This window comes from Somniosus microcephalus, unplaced genomic scaffold (assembly GCF_052327205.1).
Source record: "Somniosus microcephalus isolate GS21.2 unplaced genomic scaffold, FLI_Smic_1.0 unresolved_chr2, whole genome shotgun sequence".
In the NCBI taxonomy this organism is placed as follows: Eukaryota; Metazoa; Chordata; class Chondrichthyes; order Squaliformes; family Somniosidae; genus Somniosus; species Somniosus microcephalus.
Window position 1 is genome coordinate 10,357,457 of NW_028225180.1, and position 17,333 is coordinate 10,374,789.

The 17,333-nt window shown below is 45.6% G+C and overlaps 1 long non-coding RNA gene across 1 annotated transcript; it reads right to left on the bottom strand.

Moving 5' to 3' along the window:
- Positions 1 to 11,155: 11,155 nt before the first annotated feature.
- On the bottom strand, positions 11,156 to 13,059 carry LOC147092094 (uncharacterized). Its single transcript, XR_015074997.1, has 2 exons — positions 12,799 to 13,059; positions 11,156 to 12,239 (listed from the first exon to the last, which is right to left on the bottom strand). It is a non-coding gene; the product is annotated as an uncharacterized LOC147092094 (long non-coding RNA).
- Positions 13,060 to 17,333: the final 4,274 nt, after the last annotated feature.

Sequence of the window (17,333 nt, forward strand, 5' to 3'; positions counted from 1 at the left end):
TAAAGGTGAGACTGTGCCCTCTGATACAGAGAGACACCAACAGAGGGAGAGAGATAAAGGTGAGACTGAGCCCTCTGATACAGAGAGACACCAACAGAGGGAGAGAGATAAAGGTGAGACTGAACCCTCTGATACAGAGAGACACCAACAGAGGGAGAGAGATAAAGGTGAGACTGAGCGCCCTGATACAGAGAGACACCAGCAGAGGGAGAGAGATAAAGGTGAGACTGAGCCCTCTGATACAGAGAGACACCAACAGAGGGAGAGAGATAAAGGTGTGACTGAGCGCCCTGATACAGAGAGACACCAACAGAGGGAGAGAGATAAAGGTGAGACTGAGCGCCCTGATACAGAGAGACACCAACAGAGGGAGAGAGATGAAGGTGAGACTGTGCCCTGATACAGAGTGACACCAACAGAGGGAGAGAGATAAACGTGAGACTGAGCGCCCTGATACAGAGAGACACCTACAGAGGGAGAGAGATAAAGGTGAGACTGAGCGCCCTGATACAGAGTGACACCAACAGAGGGAGCGAGATAAAGGTGAGACTGAGCGCTGATACAGAGAGACACCAACAGAGGGAGAGAGATAAAGGTGAGACTGAGCTCTCTGATACAGAGTGACACCAACAGAGGGAGAGAGATAAAGGTGAGACTGAGCGCCCTGATACAGAGAGACACCAACAGAGGGAGAGAGATAAAGGTGAGACTGAGCGCTGATACAGAGAGACACCAACAGTGGGAGAGAGATAAAGGTGAGACTGTGCCCTCTGATACAGAGAGACACCAAAAGAGGGAGAGAGATAAAGGTGAGACTGAGCGCCCTGATACAGAGAGACACCAACAGAGGGAGAGAGATAAAGGTGAGACTGAGCGCCCTGATACAGAGTGACACCAACAGAGGGAGAGAGATAAAGGTGAGACTGAGCCCTCTGATACAGAGAGACACCAACAGAGGGAGAGAGATAAAGGTGAGTCTGAGCGCCCTGAAACAGAGAGACACCAACAGAGGGAGAGAGATAAAGGTGAGACTGAGCGCCCTGATACAGAGTGACACCAACAGAGGGAGAGAGATAAAGGTGAGACTGAGCGCTCTGATACAGAGTGACACCAACAGAGGGAGAGAGATAAAGGTGAGACTGAGCGCCCTGATACAGAGTGACACCAACAGAGGGAGAGAGATAAAGGTGAGACTGAGCGCCCTGATACAGAGAGACACCAACAGAGGGAGAGAGATAAAGGTGAGACTGAGCGCCCTGATACAGAGAGACACCAACAGAGGGAGAGAGATAAAGGTGAGACTGAGCGCCCTGATACAGAGAGACACCAACAGAGGGCGAGAGATAACGGTGAGACTGAGCGCCCTGATACAGAGTGACACCAACAGAGGGAGAGAGATAAAGGGGAGACTGACCGCCCTGATACAGAGAGACACCAACAGAGGGAGAGAGATAAAGGTGAGACTGAGCGCTCTGATACAGAGAGACACCAGCAGAGGGAGAGAGATAAAGGTGAGACTGAGCGCCCTGATACAGAGTGACACCAACAGAGGGAGAGAGATAAAGGTGAGACTGAGCGCCCTGATACAGAGAGACACCAACAGAGGGAGAGAGATAAAGGTGAGACTGAGCGCCCTGATACAGAGTGACACCAACAGAGGGAGAGAGATAAGGTCAGACTGAGCGCCCTGATACAGAGAGACACCAACAGAGGGAGCGAGATAAAGGTGTGACTGAGTACTGTGATACAGAGAGCAAAGAGTTGAAATAAACGGGTCTTTTTCCAAGTGGCAGGCAGTGACTGGTGGGGCACTGCAGGGATCGGTCCTTGGACCCCATCTATTCACAATATATATTAATGATCTAGACAAGGGAACTAGATGTAATATCTCCAATTTTGCATTCGACACAAAGCTGGTGGGCGTATGTGCTGTGAGGAGGATGCCGAGAAACTCCAGGATGATTTGGACAGGTTGGGTGATTGGGCAGAAGCATTGTGGATGCAACATAACGTGAATAATTGCGAGGTTATCCACTTTGGTGTCAAAAACAGGAAGGCAGATTATTATCTGAATGGCAATAGATTGGGAGAAGTGGAAGTGCAACGAGACCTGGGTGTCCTTGCGTACCAATCGCTGAGGGTAAGCTTGCAGGTGCAGCAGGCAGTTAAGAAGGAAAATGGTATGTTGGCCTTCATAGCGAGAAGGTTTGAGTACAGGAACAAAAATGTCTTGCTGCAGTTGTACAGGGCCTTGGTGAGACGACATCTTGAGTATTGTGTGCAGTTTTGGTCGCCTTTTCTGAGGAAGGATGTTCTTGCCATGGAAGGAGATCAGCGAAGATTCACCAGGCTGATACCTGGGATGGCAGGAATGATGTATGAGGAGAGATTGGGTCGATTGGGCTTATACTCGCTGGAGTTTCGAAGATTGAGAGGGCATCTCATTGAAACTTATAAAATTCTGACAGGCCTGGACAAACTAGATGCAGGAAGGATGTTCCCGATGGTCGGGGTGTCCTGAACCAGGGGTCACAGTATAAGGATCCGGGGTAAGACATTAAGGACAGAAATGAGGAGGAATTTCTTCACCCAGTGGTGAACCTGTGGAATTCTCTACCACAGAAGGCAGTAGACGCCAATTCATTAAATATATTCAAGAAGGAGTCGGATATATTTCGTAAGGCTAAAGGGTTCAAGGAGTATGGGGAAAAAACAGGGACAGGGTACTGAATTTGGATGATCAGCCATGATCGCATTGAATGGCGGAGCAGGATTGTGGGGCCGAATGGCGTACTCCTGCTCCTATCTTCAATGTTTCTATGTTTCTATATACCTCGCACCCCTCACGGACCACACTCTGATATAACCCACATCCCTCTGTAACACACTCTGATATACCCCACTCCACTCACATTAACACTCTGATATACCCCACACCTCTCACTGTAACATTTTGATATAATACACACCCCTCACTCTAAAACTCTGATTTACCCCACACCCCTCACTGTAACTCTCTGATATACCCCACATCCATCACTGTGATGCTCTCATATACATTACACCCCTCGCTGTAACACTCTGATATACCCCACACCCCTCACTCTAATACACTGATATAACTCACACCCTTCAATGCAACACTCTGATATACTCCACAGACCTCACTGTAACACACTTTGTATAACTGACACCCCTCAGAGTAACACTCTGATATAGCCCGCACCCCTCACTGGAACCCTCTGATATACACCAATTCTCTCACTCTAACTCTCCTATATACAACACAACCCTCGCTGCAATACTCTCATATACACCTAACCCCTCAATGTAACATATTCTGTTATACTTCATACACCTTGCTGTAACACTCTGACTTACACCACACCCCTCACTGTAAAATACTGTGATATACTCCACACCCCTCACTATAACAACCTGATATACCCCACCCGCCCTCACTCTAACACACAGTTTTACACCACACCCTCACTTTAACACTCACATATACCCCACACCCCTCGATGCAACACTCTGAGATACCAACACATCTCATGCTGACTGTCATATATACCCAAAAGCAATCAATTTAATATTCTGATATACCCAACACCCCTCACTGCAACACTCTGTTATACCCCACGGCCCTCACCATTACATTCTGATATACCCCACATCCCACAATTTAACACTCTGGTATACCCCACACCCCTCACTGTTGTCCTCTCTTACATATCCCAAACCTCTCACTGTAACACACCGATGTAACACATACCCCTCACTGAAACACTCTGAGATACTCCACACACCTGACTGTTACACTCTGATATAGCACACAATCTCGATGTAACACTCAGATATACGCCACACCCCTCACTGTCACCTTCTGGTATAACCCACACCTCTCACTCTAGCTGTCTTATATACACCACAGCAATCACTTTAATATTCTAATATAGCCCACACCCCTCACTGTAACACTCAGATATATCCCACATGCCTCGAAGTAACAATCTGATATACCACACATGCCTCATTCTAACGTTGATATATCCCTCACGGTTACAATCTGATATACCACAAACCCCACAATGTAACACGCTGATATACAACACAGACCTCAATGTAATCCTCTCTTGCATAGCCCAAACCTCTGACTGTAACGCACCGATATACCCCACGCCCCTCACTGTAACACTCTGATATACCCCACAACCCTCATTGTAACACTCTGATATACCTCACAACGCTCACTCTAACAAACTCTAATATACCCCACACAATCTGACATAGCCCATACCGCTTCTTTAACCCTCTGATATACCCCAAACCTCTCACTAACTATCTTATATACAACACACCCCTCACTCTCACACTCAGTTTAAGCCCACGCCCCTCACTGGAATATTCTGATATAACCCACAGCCCTCACTTTAACACACTCATGTACCCCACACCACTTGCTGCAATACTCTGATATACACCGATACCCTCAATGTAACACACTCTTATATAGCACACACCCTCAGTTTAACACTCTGATATACCCCACACCCCTCACTGTAACGTATTCTGAGATACTCCAAACCCCTCGCTGTAACACTCACATATAGCCCACAACCCTACCCCACACCCCTCTAAGTAACACTCTGATATACCTCACAACCCTCACTGTAACACACTCTGACATACCCCACACCCCTCACTGTAACACACTGATATAGTCCACACCCCTTCTGTGACCCTCTGATATACCCCAATCCTCTAACACTAACTCTCTTATATACAACACACCCGAAACTCTAACAATCTGATTAAGCCCACACCCCTCACTTTAACTCTTTGATATACCCCACACCCTCACTGTAATAATCTCATATACCCCACACCACTCGCAGTAATACTCTGATATACCCCACAATCCTCACTGTAACATACACTTGTATATCTCACATCCTTCAGTGTAACACTCTGATATACCCCACAGCCCTACTGTAATACTCTGATATGCCCCACACCCAACAATGTAACACTCTGATATACACCACAGTCCTCACTGTAGTCCTCTCTTACATATCTCATACCTCTCACTGTAACATAGAAACATAGATAACAATAGGAGCAGGAGTAGACCATTCGGCCCTTCGAGCCTGCTCCACCATTCAATATGTTCGTGGCTGATCCTCTATCTCAATAACATATTCCCGCTCTATCCCCATAACCCTTGATGCCTTTCATGTCTATAAATATATCTATCTCCTTCTTAAATATATCCACTGACCTCGCCTCGAAAGCCTTCTGTGGTAGAGAATTCCACAGGTTCACCACCTTCTGAGTGAAGAAATTTCTCCTCATCTCAGTCCAAAATATCCTACCCCTTATCCTGAGACTGTGACCCCTCTTTCTGAAAATCCAAATACACCTTATTCGCTGGTTCTGCCTTATTTATTCTATCAGTTACATCTTCAAAAAACTCCAGTAGGTTTGTCAAACACGACTTCCCTTTCATAAATCCATGCTGACTTTGTCTAATCCCGTTGATATTTTCTAAGTGCCCTGGTATCACACCTTTTAAAGTAGACTCTAGCATTTTCCCTATTACTGATGTTAGGCTAACTGGTCCGTAGTTCTCTCTTTTTTCTCTCCCTCCTTTTTTAAATAGTGGGGTTACATTTGCCACCCTCCAATCTGCAGGAACTGTTCCATAATCTATAGAATTTTGGAAGATGTCAACCAATACATCCATTATTTCCATGCCTACCTCTTTTTGCAAACTGGGATGTGGATTATCAGGCCCTGGGGATTTAACGCTTTCAGTTCCATTAATTCCTCCTGCACTATTCTTTTACTAATACTAATTTCCTTAAATTCCTCTTTCTCACTAGATCCTTGGTTCCTAGCATTTCTGGGAAGATGTTTGTGTCCTCTGTGAAGACAGAAGCAAAGTATGTGTTTAATTGCTTTGCCGATAAACCCCACAACCATCACTGCAACACTCTGATATACCCCACATCCCTCACTGTAACACAAGTGCCAGGCAATGACCATCTCCAACAAGCGAGACTCTAACCATTTCCCCTTGACATTCAATGGCATTTCCATCGCTGAATCCCACACTATCAACATCCTGGGGGTTGCCATTGATCAGAAACTGAACTGGACCAGCCATATAAATACTGTGGCTACAAGAGCAGGCCAGAGGCTGGGAATTCTGCGGCGAGTGTCTCACCTCCTGACTCCCCAAAGCCTTTCTACCATCTACAAGGCACAAGTCAGGAGTGTGATGGAATACTCTCCACTTGCCTGGATGAGTGCAGCTCCAACAACACTCAAGAAGCTCGGCACCATTCAGGATAAAGCAGCCCGCTTGATTGGCACTCCATCCACCACCTTCAACATTCACTCCCTCCACCACAGGCACACTGTGGCTGCACTCTGTACCATCTACAAGATGCACTGCAGCAACTCGCCAAAGCTCCTTCAACAGCATCTTCCAAACCCGCGACCTCTACCACTTAGAAGGACAAGGGCAGCAGACGCATGGGAACATCACCACCTACAAGTCCCCCTCCAAGCCACACACCATCCTGACTTGGACCTGTATCGCCGTTCCTTCACTGTTGCTGGGCCAAAATCCTGGAACTCCCTTCCTAACAGGATTGTGGGTGTACCTACACCATACGGACTGCAGCGGTTCAAGAAGGCGGCTCACCACCATCTTCTCAAGGGCAATTACGGATGGGCACTAAATGCAGGCCTAGCCAGTGACGTCCACATACCATCAATGAATAAAAAATATATATATATATATATATTCCACACCGCTCACTGTAACACTCTGAGATAGCCCACACCCCTCACTGTAACACGCTGATATACCCACGCCGCTCAATGTAAACCTCTGATATACTCCACACCCCTCACTGTAACACACTGATATATCCCACACCGCTCACTGTAACACTCTGAGATAGCCCACAGCCCTCAATGTAACACTCTGATATACCCACACCGCTCAATGTAAACCTCTGATATACCCCACACCCTTCACTGTAACATTGATATAGCCGGCATCCCTCACTGTAACCTCTGATATACCCCACACCCCTCACTCTAACACTCTGATATACCCACACCCCTCACTGTAAAACTCTGATATTCCCCACACCTCTCACTGTAACACCCTGATATACACCACACCCCTCACTGTAACACGATGATATACCCCACACCCCTCACTGTAACACTCTGATATACACCACACCCCTCATTGTAACACTCTGTTATACCCCACATCCCTCACTGTAACACTCTGATATACCCCACACCTCTCATTCAAACTGTCTTATATACCCCACAACCCTCACTAGAACATTCTGATATACCCCACCTCCCTCGCTGTTACACTTTGATATACCCAACACACCTCACTCTAAAAGTGATATACCCCACACCTGTCACTGTATACCGCTGATATACCACACAACTCTCACTCTAACTTTCCGATATACCCCACACCCCTCACTGTAACACTCTGAGACACCGTGCATCCCTCGCTGGAACACTCTGATATACACCACAACCCTTCTGTAATCCTCTGATATACCCCAAACCTCTCATTCTAACTCTCTTATATACAACGTGCCCCTCACGCTAACACTCTGATTAAGCCCACACCCTTCACAGTAACCCACTCCCCTCACTCTAACACTCTCATATACCCCACACCTCGTGCTGTAATACCGATATACCCCACACCTCACTGTAAAACACTATGATATACCTCACACTCCTCAATGTAAAACACTGATATACCCCACAACCCTCAGTTTAACAGTGATATATCCCACACACCTCACAGTAACTCCCTGATATGCCCCACACACCTCACTTTAACACTCTCATATACCCCACGCCTTTGCTGTAATATCGATATACCCCACAACCCTCACTGTAAAACACTATGATATACCTCACACTCGTCACTATAACACTCTGATATACCCTACACGCCTCACAGTAAAATATTTTGACATACCCCTCGCTGTAACACTCTGATATACCCCACACCCCACAATGTAACACGCTGATCTAACCCACAGCCCTCACTGTAATCCTCTCTTACATATACCAAACTTCTCAATGTAACATATCGATGTACACGACACCCTTCACTGGAACATGCTGATATACCCCACGCCCTCACTGTAACACTCTGATATAACCAACACCCCTCACTGTAACCCTCTGATATACCCCACACACAACACGGTAGCACACTGATATTCCCCACACCCCTCACTGTAGCACTCTGATATACCCCACTCACTCACTGTACACCTCTGATATACCCCACACCCCTCACTTTAAAACACTGATATACCCCACAGCTCTCACTCTAACAGTCCTATAGCCCACACAAACCTCACTGTAACATTCTGATATTCCCCACCTCTCTCGCTGTAAAAGTGTGATATACCCCACACCCCTCACTCTAGCATTGATATACCCCATAACCCTCACTTTATATCTCTGATATTCCCCACATCCCTCACTGTAACAATCTGATACACTCCATATCACTCACTGTAGCACTGACATACCACACAGCCCTCACTGTAACACTCTGATACCGCCCCTCACTGTAACTCTCTGATATACCGCACACACCTCACTGTAACAATCTGTTATACTCCATATCCCTCCCTGTGACAATCTGCTATACCCCACAGCCCTCACTGTAACACACTGATATACACAGTATCCCTCACTGTAACAATCTGATGTACCCCACACCCCTCACTGTAACACTCTGATATACTCCATATCCCTCGCTGTAACACTCTGATATACCCCACACCCCACAATGTAACACGCTGATCTAACCCACAGCCCTCACTGTAGTCCTCTTTTACATATACCAAACCTGTCAATGTAACATACCAATATACCCGAAACCCTTCACTGTAACACGCTGATATACCCCACCCCCTCACTGTAACACTCTGAAATACTCCACAACCCTCACTGTAACACTCTGATATAACCAACACCCCTCACTGTAACCCTCTGATATACCCCACATCCCTCACTGTAACACTCTGATATACCCCAAACACCACACTGTAACACGCTGATATAACCCACACCCCTCACTGTAACACTCTGATATACCCACACCCCTCACTGTAGCACTCTGATATACCCCACTGCCTCACTGTACACCTCTGATATACCCCACACCCCTCACTTTTACACTCTGATATACCCCACAACTCTCACTCTAACAGTCCTATAGCACCCACAAACCTCACTGTAACATTGTGATATTCCCCACCTCTCTTGCTGTAAAACTCTGATATACCCCACACCCCTCACTCTAACACTGATATACACCACAACCCTCACTTTATACATCTGATATTACCCACACCCCTCACTGTAACAATCTGATACACTCCATATCACTCACTGTAGCACTGACATACCCCACAGTGAGGGATATGGAGTAACACTCTGATATATCCCACACCCCTCAAAGTAACATGCAGATATACCCCACACCCTTCACTGTAAACCTCTGATATAACCCACACCCCTCACTGTAACACTCTGATATACTCCATATCCCTCACTGTAACACTCTGATACATGCCACACTTTGGACTGTTACTCCCAACACCACTCACTTTAATAGTGATGTACCTCGCACCACTCACTGTAAGACTATCTGATATACCCCTCACCCCTCAATGTAACACTCTGTTATATACCACACTTTTGACTGTTACTCCCCACACAATGTAATACTGTTATAGCTCGCAGCACTCACTGTTGCCACTGCCAGTTTAATCCCATGGGCTTCAATTTTGGTAACACGTGGTACTTTATCAAGCACATTTTGAATTGATACGGAAATTGGGGAAATGTGATTAGTAACAATCATAATACCATAGTGTTGGTGAGTCAAGTTGTGTTGGCAATTTGTTTAGCAGAACATGATGCCTGGCTCTGATCACAGGCCTCACCTGGTTTCAATCAATGAATTACAAAATCATTTATTTCATGCCTAATTTATTATATATATTTATTTGCTCTCAGAATATGGGTGACGCTGTCAAGTCCGATATTACTTGCCCATCCCAAGCTACCCAAGAGAAAATGGTGGACCTTCACCTTGAAACGCTGCAGTCCGTTTGGTGAAGGTGCTCAAACAATACTGTTCCAGAAGGAATTTCTGGCTTTTGACCCAGTGACGGTGGAGGAATGGCGATATATTTGAAGGTTACGGTAACATAGTGGGTATGTTGCTGGACTAGTAATCCAGGTGCCTGGATGAATGATCCTGAGTTCAAATTCCAAAAGCTGGGAAATCTAAATTCAATCAATTTAATAAATCTGGTATAAAAAGCTACTTTCAGTAATGGTGACCATGAAACAACCGGATTGTAGTAAAACACATCTGGTTCACTAATGTCCTTCAGGGAAGGAAATCTGCCATCCTTACCCATTCTCGCCAAACTCTGCCTCCAGACCCACAGCAATGTGGTTGATTCTTAACTAGTCTCTTAAATGGCCGAGCAAGCCACTCAGTTGGATAAGGCAGCTCAACACCACCTTCTCCAGGGCAATTAAGGATGGGCAATAAAAGCTGGCCTTGTCAATGATACCCACATCACAAGCATGAATTAAAAAATGATTTATTAATGGTCATAATGATTTATAAATGGTTACAATGTTTTATCAATGGCCATATTGATTTATAAGGGGTTATCATGTTTTATTAATTGTCAGTGATTTATAAAGGGATATAATATTTTATTTATGGTCATGATGATGTACAAAGGTTTATACCGATTTGTAAAGTGTTTTTATTTTTTTTAAAGTCATGGTGCCTGGCCTTCCACGGAGCTGCTTTTTTGTGCGAGGGGCACCAGAGCCGCCATCTTTGTGCGGGGTGCCAGAGCCGCCATCTTTGTGCTTGGCGCGGAGGTGGCCATCTTTCTGCAGGGTGGATTGGGGGCAGGAGGGCGGGTCGGGTCCCACTCCCTTGCTCATTGAGCGGCGCTGCCATCTTTGTCTAGGGCAGCGTGGTCGCCATCTTAGTGCAGGTGCACGGTTCACTGCTACAGGCAGCGCGTTATGGGCGACCGTCTTTATCTAGGGCACTGTTGCATTTCCAGAGGGGCCTGACAGATGGCCGCGCCCCTCACAGGGAGCCCAGTGTAGGCAGTGTGTGAGTGAGCGTGTTACTGTCCCAGATCACCGGCCCGGGAAAGAGCGGCTCGCTCACAATATCAGGCCCAGGGAGATCTCAGGCTGCAAAGTCACAGCATTTTCTCATCCTTTAATGAATGTTACAATCAGAGTAAAGGGATATTTCCCCACATTCTTCAACTGCTCTCTGAACTTAGTCTGTGTCACGGCATAAATCCCAGTGTTTGTGCAGCAACTCAGCAGCTGCAGCATGAACCCCATTTCCCTTACATAAAGAGGTAGAAATACAGAGCCAGACCCGAAATACATCCGCCACCATATGAAATACACCACAAAAACTGCCCATAACAGGATGAAATTGCCCGAGATGACAAGCAGTAAAATGATGGATTTCCTGCGGCTCTCCATCTCTGGGTCTCTGGGACTCTCCCCACTGCTGGGACCCCGGAGTCTCCTGCGGGCTCTGCTGGACACTAAAATGTGTCTGATGGTGACAGCATTGAGCAGCAGAATCATAAGAAATGGGACCCCCGGGGTTAGAAGATAATGAAAGAACTCGATTAGTCCCCAAACCGGTGACAACAGAACATCCATTGTTACATCACAAAACCAGGGATTGTTCCCAAGCCGATACCGATCTGTGAACATAAAATACCAGATGATGTTCTTTAAACCGCTCAGCCCAGTCACTGTCCCCAGAACCACAGCTGCCGTTTTCTCGGTGCAATATTTAGTTTTCAGGTTCTGGCAACAAATGGCCACAAATCGATCAAAGGTGAAAGTGACGGTGAACCAGACAGAACAGTCTGTGGCTGCATAAAGCAGGACGGCGTGGATATTACACACGGGGATGGACCGCACAAAATCAAACTGTTCCTCATAAAGAATCGGAATCTGCCTCAATATCAGGTCGAGGATAACGACCAGTAGATCCGCCGCTGCCATGGCCACCAGGTAGCGAGTGACACATTTGGAGAGACCGCACTTTCCCCGAGACAGGATCACAATCGTCACTAAGTCCACTGTGAGGAAGTTAATTAAACAGAGAAATTATACATCAGGCTGGGAGTAAGAGCAGCAGTTTGATGGAATTCGGGGGAAAATCTGAAAATCATTAGCAACATTCAATGATATTGTCAGGGTTGGGGAGCCACGGGGCCGTATAAATACGAGGCCGTGCTCTCCGGGCAAGGTAGGTTCTGGACCCAAGTGCAGAAACCAGACGAGAGACACATATACAGTACTTTGTTTGAACTTTACTAGATTCACACATAACCAGATTAACACAAGGGACACAGCAATATACATAAGAACCAGAGACAAGAGAACTCGAGACAGAAACATAAGAACTAGAGACAAGTTACAGGACAGCTAGTCAAGATAGGAACTCAGGACAGCTTCCATGAGGAAGCCCACTTGTCTATACTGAGCTTGCGACAAGCTACCACAAGGGGCAACCGGCTTGCTGAGGCTAAACTCCAGACAAGCTACCCCAAGGGTAATCGGCTTACCAATGCAAAGCTCAAGACAAGATCCCAACGGCTCCCACATAGCAACACGCTAGTCCAAACAGCACCTTACCAAGACAAGCAGCTCAACAGAACAAGACTTAAATACATCTTAAATCCAGAGACAAGAACACAGACTTAGATACATCGCTCAAGAGAACTATGGCACAGACTTAGATACATAGCTCAAGAGAACTATGGCAGCCAGCTTGTGAAGGCAAGCTGCCATAGAGGAAAGGCTAGTCACACAGAGAACCTAGTCAAGACAAGGAACATTGTCAAGACTAACTCCCTGGTTCACCCTAGTGAGGACTGAGCAAAGAATGAAACAACCAGAAAATTTATATACCAAGAAAACCAGGTGCCACCCATAAACAGCTAACAGGCTGTTTAAAAACTAACACAGGGTTAGGAACAATTAACACCAGAGAACGAGAAACAATTAACTTGTTGCACACAAAGAAGCAAGTGAAGGTGCCGGGGTCGTCCGACCGGATTGCCTCCCCCTCTTCCGTGGCCATGTTCGCGCCCGGGTGGCCCTAGAGATGGAGCACGCGGTGTCCGCCGGCGAGCTCGAGCTTTTGCGTGACCGGTGGGCGCCGCGGGGACTGGAGTGCATAATTAGTTTAAACAACCAAATTTTAATTTGAGTGGTTAAGGTTTATTTAAAGGGGTATTGGATTTTAGTTACAGTTTATTTGTTAACTTGGTTTTTGTTGCACGCAAAGAAGCAAGTGAAGGTGCCATCTAGAGGTTACAAAAAGGAACTGACTGGCACCCTCACAGATATAATCGAATTATATTACCTGCAGAGCTAAATACAGTGTTTATTGTTAGAATAATCTATAATACATTGTGGATATAATAAATGAAATGGGAATAAATAAAACTGGAAAGCAACTGCTGTTTGACAAATGAGAGTTTAAATGGTAGATCTACCTTCAGCCCAGCAGACAAAAGCACTGCCCGAGGTACCAGGGACACAAAGGACCAGAACCTCTCAGGAAGCCTTCGTTTCCCGGGATCAGTCAGCATTTGGAGCGGTGCAATTCGCTTCAGTGCCCCTTATGTTAGGGAAGGAAAATCCCGCTTGGATTCGTGCTCTTGGTTAGAATATCCATTATATTTAGGACTGAAAATGAATGCAACGGCAAAATACAGAAACTGCAAACTTGGCATACAATAATTACAGGCAATTGCATTTAAAATGTAGAAATATAATATGCAAATACTAAGATAATAAATGCAAGTTGACTGCAGTTATAAAGATAACAGGGTTATAAGAAGTGTGTTAAAGATTGAGTTTTCTGCATTTTTGTTGAAATACACAAATTCTAGCTCATTGAAACGGAGCTTTTCCGAATAAATTTACAAAGAATGGACACTAAATTAAAATAAATAGTTATCACTGACCAGGTAATATCCCACATTAATGCATTTATTAACATCACAGTCACGCCAATTATCCCACAGGCAAAGAGCTGCCGAACACTTTTGTAAAGTATCTGAAGACAAATGGAACAGCTGTATCCTTGTTCGTTTTAACCTGTTGGTTTCCAACATGTGCAGAGAATATTAGTCGAGAAAATATGAAAGGATTTTCCTACCCTCAGTACTTCAGTTACAATCAGCTGAGATTTTTTATCCTGAATTACAACAGGAGGCAACAGAGAATCACTCTGTGTCTCACTGAGAGATACAATCCGACATACTGAACGTTTTTTGTGAATGTAAATTATCCTGGTAATCCTATTCTAACCATCAGAAGCAATGCCAATAATGCAGAGCTGCAGATGGTGGGAAAGAACACACACTGACTGGAACTGAATGACTCGCGCATCTTTCAGACATTTACTGCTGTGTTTTTGATCCGCCAGGATTTGTTCCTGTGACTATGTGTCAGTAACCACACCGAGAACTAGGTGAAAACAGAAGTGAAATACTGCCGATGCTGGAAATCTGAAATAAAAACAGAAAATGTTACAAATACTCAGCAGGTCAGGCAGCATCTGTGGAGAGAGAAACAGAGTTAACGTTTCAAGTCAATGACCTTTCGCAATTAGATGAAAAGTCTCCTCAACCGAGGCACCATTCTTCTGATCTTTTAGAACTGTTCAGTATAGATAGCAGAACGAAATTCGTTACGTAAAGAGTCTCCTCCAATATCTTATCTTGAGTTGAATATAGAACATTTGATTCTTGGTAAAACTAACATGTTCAGTATCAATAGCCGCCAGCAGAGCGGATGAGATGGGGAATGACAAGGAGAGAAATGAAGCCAAACATGATTTATAGAATTGATAGCTGGAAACTGAGACTTACCACGAACACCAACAGTAGGGAGCAGGTGTACGGGTGAGTAAATGACAAGAACAGTAATAGAGTTAAATATGATTTATACAATTAATAGCTGGGTACAGAGACTTGCCAGGGACACCAACAGCAGTGATAATGTCTTGGTATTTTTAAACAACAACCCATGCGTTAACAAAGGTTCAAAATATTGAAACACAGAACATTAATAACTGAGTAACCCACGGTAAATAGCTATAATAATATTACACTGTAACATGGTTTATAGAATTTATAACTGGACATAGATACTTACTAGGAACACCAACAGCAGTGAGGAGGGGATAGTAAACCTTTTTTATAGCCTTTAATATTCTGAGTATCTGAAATCCTGCAAGCAATGACACAGAGAATCTCGAATCCATGCCTTCCCATCTGGGAGTGGCTGGTGGACCTTTTGCTGGAGGCAGCGCGCTGGCTTTATGAGTTGGCACAGTGAAGGGAGCTGCTTATTTAGAAGAGAGAGAAATCCCCGAGTGACCTCATTAGGCCTCACTGTAATTGACGTTACTCACAGTCATTAAACAAACAGACTCATTGATCCATTGTCACCACAACACTTCACTGCAACACAATCTGAAATACCTGAGTTTTAATCTGCTCTGAAAATAATTTTATACGTTGATACACATAGATTGCATTCCATTCGGGCTCAGTTTGAGTGTCCAGTGAGTAACGGAGCCACACGGAGCAGGAAAGGCCCAGGCTCCATTCCCGGCCTGGGCTATTAGAGCAGAAGAACATAAGAAATAGGAGCAGGAGTCGGCCATTCGGCCCTTCGAGCCTGCTCCGCCATTCGATAAGATCATGGCTGATCATCTGCCTCAACTCCATTCACTGGCCCTATCGCCATATCCCTTGATGCCCTTACCACTCCGAGATCTATCGACTTCTGTTTTGAATATACCCAATGACTGAGCCTCCACAGCCATCTGCGGTAGAGAATTCCAAAGATTAACAACCCTCTGTGTGAAGAAATTTCTTCTCATCTCAGTCCTGAATGGCCTACCCTTTATCGTGATGCTGTGGCCCCTGGTTCTATACTCCCAGGCCAAGGGAAACATTCTCCCAGCATCCACTCTATCAAGCCCTGTAATAATTTTGTATGCTTCAATGAGATCTCCACTCATTCTTCTGAATTCAAGAGAATACAGGCCTACTTTACCCAATCTCTTCTCATACGACAGTCCTGCCATCCCAGGAATCAATCTCGTGAACCTTCGTTGCAATCCCTCCATGGCAAGTATATCCTTCCTTAGGTATGGAGACCAACATTGTACACAGTATTCCAGGTGTAGTCTCACCAAGGCCCTACATAATTGGAGTAAGGCTTCTTTACTCCTGTACTCAAATCCTCTTCTGATGAAGGCCAGCCTACCATTTGCCTTCCTAATGGCTTGCTGCACCTGCACATTCACTTTTAGTGACTCATGTACAAGGCTGACTTAATCTGATCACACCCGGTGTTGTACTGACGCACTTCACTCCACACCCCCCACCCCCCCGCTCACACACACAGCAGGAAAGGCCCAGGCTCCTTTCCCGGCCTGTGCTGTGTCAGCCTGACCTCACACCCGGTGTGTTACTGAGCCCCCCCTAAACACAGAGCAGGAAAGGCACAGCATCCATCCGTGGCCAGGGCTGAGTTAGTCTGATCACACCCGGTGTTGTACTGAGACCCCTGTTCACACACACAGCAGGAAAGGCCCAGGCTCCTTTCCTGGCCTGTGCTGTGTCAGCCTGATCTCACACCCGGTGTGTTACTGAGCCCACCCCACACACACAGAGCAGGAAAGGCCCAGTATCCATCTGTGGCAAGGGCTGAGTTAGTCAGATCACACCCGGTGTTGTACAGAGCCCCACACACACACAGAGCAGGAAAGGCCCAGGCTCCATTCCTGGGCTGTGCAAATTTAGCATGATCTCACACCCAGTGTGGTAGCCAGCCCCACACACAGAGCAGGATGATCCAAAGTGTGTTTTTGACGGCAAAATCTTCTAGCATGGTTATCCTACTGTTAAGATCTAGGGGTGCCTATAATATTTGTGTTTATGCAAATGAAAGTGTGACGTGAATAATACCGTGTTGACCTGATTTTACGCTTTTGCTCGGGACAAGTAAGGGGTTAATGAATAAATTATGTCTTACTGGAACTGCATAAGTTTCAGTTTCTTAGGAAATTGTATTAGAGTTTGAGACAGTGTCTTTAGTTAGGCAGATTAGATGATGCATAACATCCCATAGGGGCCCACAAC